We start from the raw sequence: 5,620 nt of genomic DNA on the forward strand, positions 1-5,620 counted from the left end.
GTTTGTTGCGATTATTAAATGTATATGGGCTCTAACTAAAAAGTGAAAACTTACCCCTTAACCCAGACGAACAGCTTAGGAAGCGCTCCACACGACGATGTTACCATTTCAATAACTGAAAAGATCAAGTAATATGTATTACTAGGAGGTTTTATTGCTACATGTGAAAATTCATGATCTCGTGTAAAACGACATCAGAAATTAATTTGAGCGCATTATTTTAAATATTAGAAGTTGGTTAAATCTTTCATAGTATCCTAATGAAAAGTTTCAATGAAAGGCTTATGTAATTTCTAACGACCACACATATCCTTCTTGGCCCCTTATAAAGGTCGGTTATAATTTCTCATATGTCACGAACGGAGTGTCACAGAAGGGTACTCTCAAAGGGCGACCGGAGTGTATGGCCTTGATCTTTTTTGCACTATATACAAGGTGAGTTTTTTTAAAGTGTTACAAGAAAAATGCTTCTAAATATTCGTATGAAATTTTGGTACTTACTTAATAAGGATATGGGGGGCCAAAATTTTAACATGTATTTTACATTTTTTCTTTTCTGAATTTTTAGAGGTGAGTGGAGGGGGGGGGGTGATTTTGATATTTTAAATGAATTGAAGCTCTTTTGTTTCAAAATTTCAATTACGTAAAAAACTAGGTATGTGTTAGTATGTTGTTAATTTGACAACTATGTTAAAATTTGCCTCCCCCCCCCCCACATCGTTATTAAGTTACCAAAATTTCATAAAAATATTAAAAACCGTTTTCAAGGTATCGCCTTGTAACCTTTTAAAAAACTGACTTTGTTGAGTAGATTTTGAAAGTGTGTCAGGTGGCCTTTAAACATTTATGTGTGAAGACCTTCCCATTAGTCTGTCACATCTAACTAAGAATTTGCCTTAAGTAGTCATCAGGGTGAATGCTGAATGATGTGCAAACGCATAAGAAGCAGTTAAATAAAGTGACGTGCTACTTACGTCTTTCATTACAACAGTCCCCATATGATCAACAGCATCGATGGTTGCCTGGATCCGATCCACCATCACCAGTAGAAGTAGTAAACCACAATTGCCACTGCGAACAACGAATAGGATTAGTAAAAAACCAAGCAATGTAAAAAATTTAGGCTTACTTTGGAAAAGAAATCTCCGCTCTTCGTGTAATGATAATGAAGTGTAACAGTCCTTGAAGTTATTTTTGGCTTAGAAGTCGAAGGAGCGACTCCAATAATTTTTCATAGCTAGTTACTGCATAATAGTTGCAGGCATGTCTATAAATCTAAGGTAACACTGATTAATATGAAGCAAAAAAGCATGGTTGATGCTGCAAAAGACACCATGATGTGAAGTGTCACATCTGTCAATCTCACGTCATGAAGATCGTAGACTGAGGTACGACCATATACAACATTACGATACAAAGGTCAGTTGAAATGGTTGTTTATCTTCCTGGGCTGATAAGTGATAAGCACAAAAAAGTAGGCACATAAGTAATTATAATGCTTGAAGGCAGCTCACGTTCTCAATCTTTTTAAAGAAATGGAGGTGGGGCGTTGGACATCCGCAGATGACTCAAGTGGTCCCACTGAACCCCCGAAGATTCACTTACCGTGTGATCGTACTAAAGACGCATAGCATTCCTCCAAGCCAGTCAGTTAAATTACGAAGCAATATGTTGGGTGACAGATAAAATCTGGGAACCAATCTCTTTTCAGATGACTCTAGTCTCACCCATACCGTTTGATACGGAGCTAAGTGATTTTCGAGAAGGATTAGACATTCCTCTCTCTGTCAAGACTGTACTCCCTAAACTTCATCTGGTATTAAAATTAAGGTGTAAACCTTAGAGGATTGCTAAAATATCTTCCAGTACAATAATTATAAAGACAAGGAGACCTTTCTGATTTTCATCACTATCACTACATCACGATCGCGGGTTTTTCCCCGGCACGTTTCTGCGCATTTTTACGGAAAGATGGCTCGAGTGGATCCAACAATGACTTTGAATGTAAACGTGTTTCTAAGATTAGAGAAAGTAACGTCTAGTAATGTGGTACATTCTCGAATTTCAAAGTTATAATATAAAAAGTTGAGATTATTATGTGGGACTTTTTCTCAGTATGACAGTATGTAAATGCAACTAAGTACCGATTAGTTAATAACTTTTTCTATGTCATCTGACGTGCATTTTAGAAATGCAATAGGCCTTATACCCGCGCATGTAAATAGAAAGATCCTACCTTGATTTGATAAGGCTGCCCTTCTGGAATCTGAAACGAAAAATATATAGGTAAGTATATTGGATTAACATTAATCAAAATATTTAATTACCACTTGCCCTTTTATTAATTCGCTCTCGCCTGGGAAGAACAGCTAACCAGCTCGAAGCACGACGCCATTTTCTACACTACCATAACTGAAAAGTTAAATACTCGTATTATATATCACAAGGAGGATCTAATATGCGATAATGCGTGATTTATGTAATAGGATATTATCAGTTGCTTTTTTCTACATTTATTTAAGAAATCGGAAGGGGTTAGTCTGACATAGCAATAAGGGTGATTGATTGGCTACGTTAGAAGAAGACATGTGACATACTACTCACCTCTTTCATTTGAATAGTTTCCGGGAGATCAACAGGATCGATGATTGGCTGGATACGATCTAATTCCCTTACAGCAGCTCTTGAGTCCCGGTCCACGATAGACAAGATGACACTGCGAACTACGGATGGATTAGTATGTTACCAGGCAATGTAGGAATTGAATCTCACTCACCTATAGAAACCAAAAAACTGATCTTCGTGTAATAATCAAGGAAATGGAACAGTCCTCACACTCAGCTTGGGAACGGAAGATGGTTCACAATAAGTCTTTATAGTCTGACTCGCAAAAAAACCAATTACCTACTTCATGAGTATGGCCATGAATTCGTGGTCATACTCATTAATATGAAGTAGGTAGTTGATGCTGCGAACGAGACCATACCAAGTCATCGCTGCCAACATTTCGTCATCAAGTTGTTAAACTGAGAAGACGCTCACAACTCACAGATTATTATGACACGAAGGTTAGCTAAATTTGTTGATGATCTTTTTAATCACTGTTTCACTGTTCACTTCCCCCACTGCTAAATACACAAAAAAATGGCAATACCCCATGCATAGAAAAGGAAAAATCCTACCTTTATAAGGCTGCCCTTCTCGAATCTGAAACAAAGAATAAATTTACGTTCAAACCTTGTAGCAAACTACATTTAGTTTAAATTTCTGTAGAGCTATGGCTTTATCTGAATTGCTCTATGAAAACCGCGAAGTTTAAGAATTCTGAACAAAGAAAACGAGTATACAGGGCTCGTGATTTTAATAAAAAAAATAGCTTCTATAGCTACATATGCTCCAATTAAAAATCGAACACTCACCCTTTAGCCTTATTCATTTAGTCTCTCCTGGGAAGAACCATAACCTCGGCGGAGAGGAGGACACTGCACAACCGTACTGCACCCAGAAGTCAGTAGACATATGCTCCATTGCCATAACTGAAATGTAAAATACTACCTATATACCACAAAGGGCAAAATTCTTTCCAAAAAAGTTACACTTATTTTCAATTAGTGGAAAAGTTGATAATGAATTTAATGGTGGGGTTCTAGTGAGAAGAAACTATCGAGTAACGGCAAATTTAAAGTAGGACTTTAGTTGAGTTGGTTTTACACATCGTATTTATTAACGATGAGGACCACACTATAATATGATCGAGATTAATAATATCGTACTCACCTCACTCGCTTGAGCGGTGTGCATGTGATTCTGCAACTGGGTCATGGATGAACGTGGAGCGGGCCTAGTCCATCACAAGAGTAGACGAAGTTCAGCAATGATCCTGCGAACAATTGAGAAAAAAATTTTAAGTGCGTGCGAGAGATTTGCGGAGTATTCGTTTATTAAAAATTACCAAAGCAGAGACTTTGGTGGAAATAGTTCATAATAAACGAATACGCTTATAGTGTTCAATCTCACTTACCCTAAAGTTAAGGTGCTACTAAGTGAGATGTAACCACCCTCGAAATCTTTCGGCTATCAAACACAAGCGCCTACTTCACAAACCTATTGTGGCTATGAATTCATAGTCACACTGATTAAGGCTGAAATCAAGCTCTCGCCACTAACACGATAGATTGCAAAGATGGCTATAACTCACTTAGTACCACCATACGAAGATCACCTAGTTTATTTACCTTTTAGTCACTGTACACTATTCACTCCCCCCTGCAGCTAATTACACAAAATATATATTATAACATATACCCACATGCAAAAAGAAAAACTCCTACCTTTATAAGGCTGCCCTTCTGGAATCTGGAATAAAAGGAAAAATTTAGGTGCTAAAGATGAAAATATTTATGGAAAACATTTCTGCATAAGACTTGTGCACAAGTTATACTTGTAAAACAAGATTTGTGTGCTAATTGAATAATAAACGAATATTCCTATTTTCTTAGGAGATTTGCTATTTTTATTTTTTGAAGTAGCTCTCGGTACCTTAATGCGATTCTAACTGTGATTATTCAGTTTATTATTTTATGGTACAAATTAAAATGTAAAACAAACTTACCCTTTAGCCTTATTAACTCGAACTCTCCTCGGAAGAACCATTCTCCACCGGACGGATGACATGAAGCACAACGACACTCGTTACACTCGCGCACCTTTATCTTCATTACCAATGACTGAAAGTAAAATATTACCTTACAAACCGCTGGAATCAATTCGTGTTTTTGTGTAAAAAATACTGTTAAATAATTGATTTACACCGCTCACAGCGAACAATTGAAGGAAAAAACATCAAACGCGTAAACGTCTTGCGTTTCCCATGATGAAATTGGTCTAAAGTCAAAATTTAAAAAAAAAGCTCTACAAATAAGAAAGTTGTCGCAACGCGCTTTTTGCTTGGTTTCTTTAAGGTAACCTATAAATGACGTGGGAGAAAACGTCAAACAGATAAGCAAGTTCTGTTTGGGATGTGTACACTCGACTTTCACCATAGGAGTTCTACTTACTTGGGCCAAAAGGGTCGAATATCAATGTTCACTAAAATTTTCACTCCCTACTAAATTAGGTATCGAAAAAAACGGTAAATTAGTGTTGATTTTAACCAAACTCCCAAGTTTTTTCATCTCATCCCTTTAGTCGGGGTAACTTAAGAAATGTAAATGCCAAGATAGGCCGTGTGATGTATGATCTAAAACCTCATTTTATTGTCTAATCAGATATATTTTTATTTCCAACGCTATCAAAAAATGGATGTACAGTGTGTTATTTTTCTTGAGACTGCAGTGATAAGAGACTTACGGTTTTCGCGAAAAAAGAAAAAACATTGTCCATTTTAGATATTTCTACGTACAATCCAGTGGAGAAGTAAAAAAAAAGGTTAGACCATCCTTTCTGAGACTTGACCCAAAGTTGGAATGTCAATTTTGTTGTACCTATTCTTTTTCCTGTTTCCTGGGGGATTTCTTTATTAATCTTTAAGAGCTGCAAATTTCAGAGACGCCCTGTTACTCTTTCGCAGTTGAGAAATGTGAGAACGACGATATATTAACTAAATTATGAGTAATTAAGC

At 36.6% G+C, this 5,620-nt stretch overlaps 2 long non-coding RNA genes across 2 annotated transcripts; both read right to left on the minus strand.

Moving 5' to 3' along the window:
* Positions 1-2,140: 2,140 nt before the first annotated feature.
* On the minus strand, positions 2,141-2,867 carry LOC116171580. Its single transcript, XR_004145472.1, has 3 exons — positions 2,605-2,867; positions 2,328-2,412; positions 2,141-2,266 (listed from the first exon to the last, which is right to left on the minus strand). It is a non-coding gene; the product is annotated as an uncharacterized LOC116171580 (long non-coding RNA).
* Positions 2,868-3,040: 173 nt separating this feature from the next.
* On the minus strand, positions 3,041-3,855 carry LOC116173125. The gene is made up of 3 exons (XR_004145878.1): positions 3,778-3,855; positions 3,420-3,536; positions 3,041-3,207 (listed from the first exon to the last, which is right to left on the minus strand). It is a non-coding gene; the product is annotated as an uncharacterized LOC116173125 (long non-coding RNA).
* Positions 3,856-5,620: the final 1,765 nt, after the last annotated feature.

Source organism: Photinus pyralis, unplaced genomic scaffold (assembly GCF_008802855.1).
Source record: "Photinus pyralis isolate 1611_PpyrPB1 unplaced genomic scaffold, Ppyr1.3 Ppyr1.4_LG1, whole genome shotgun sequence".
NCBI lineage: Eukaryota > Metazoa > Arthropoda > Insecta > Coleoptera > Lampyridae > Photinus > Photinus pyralis.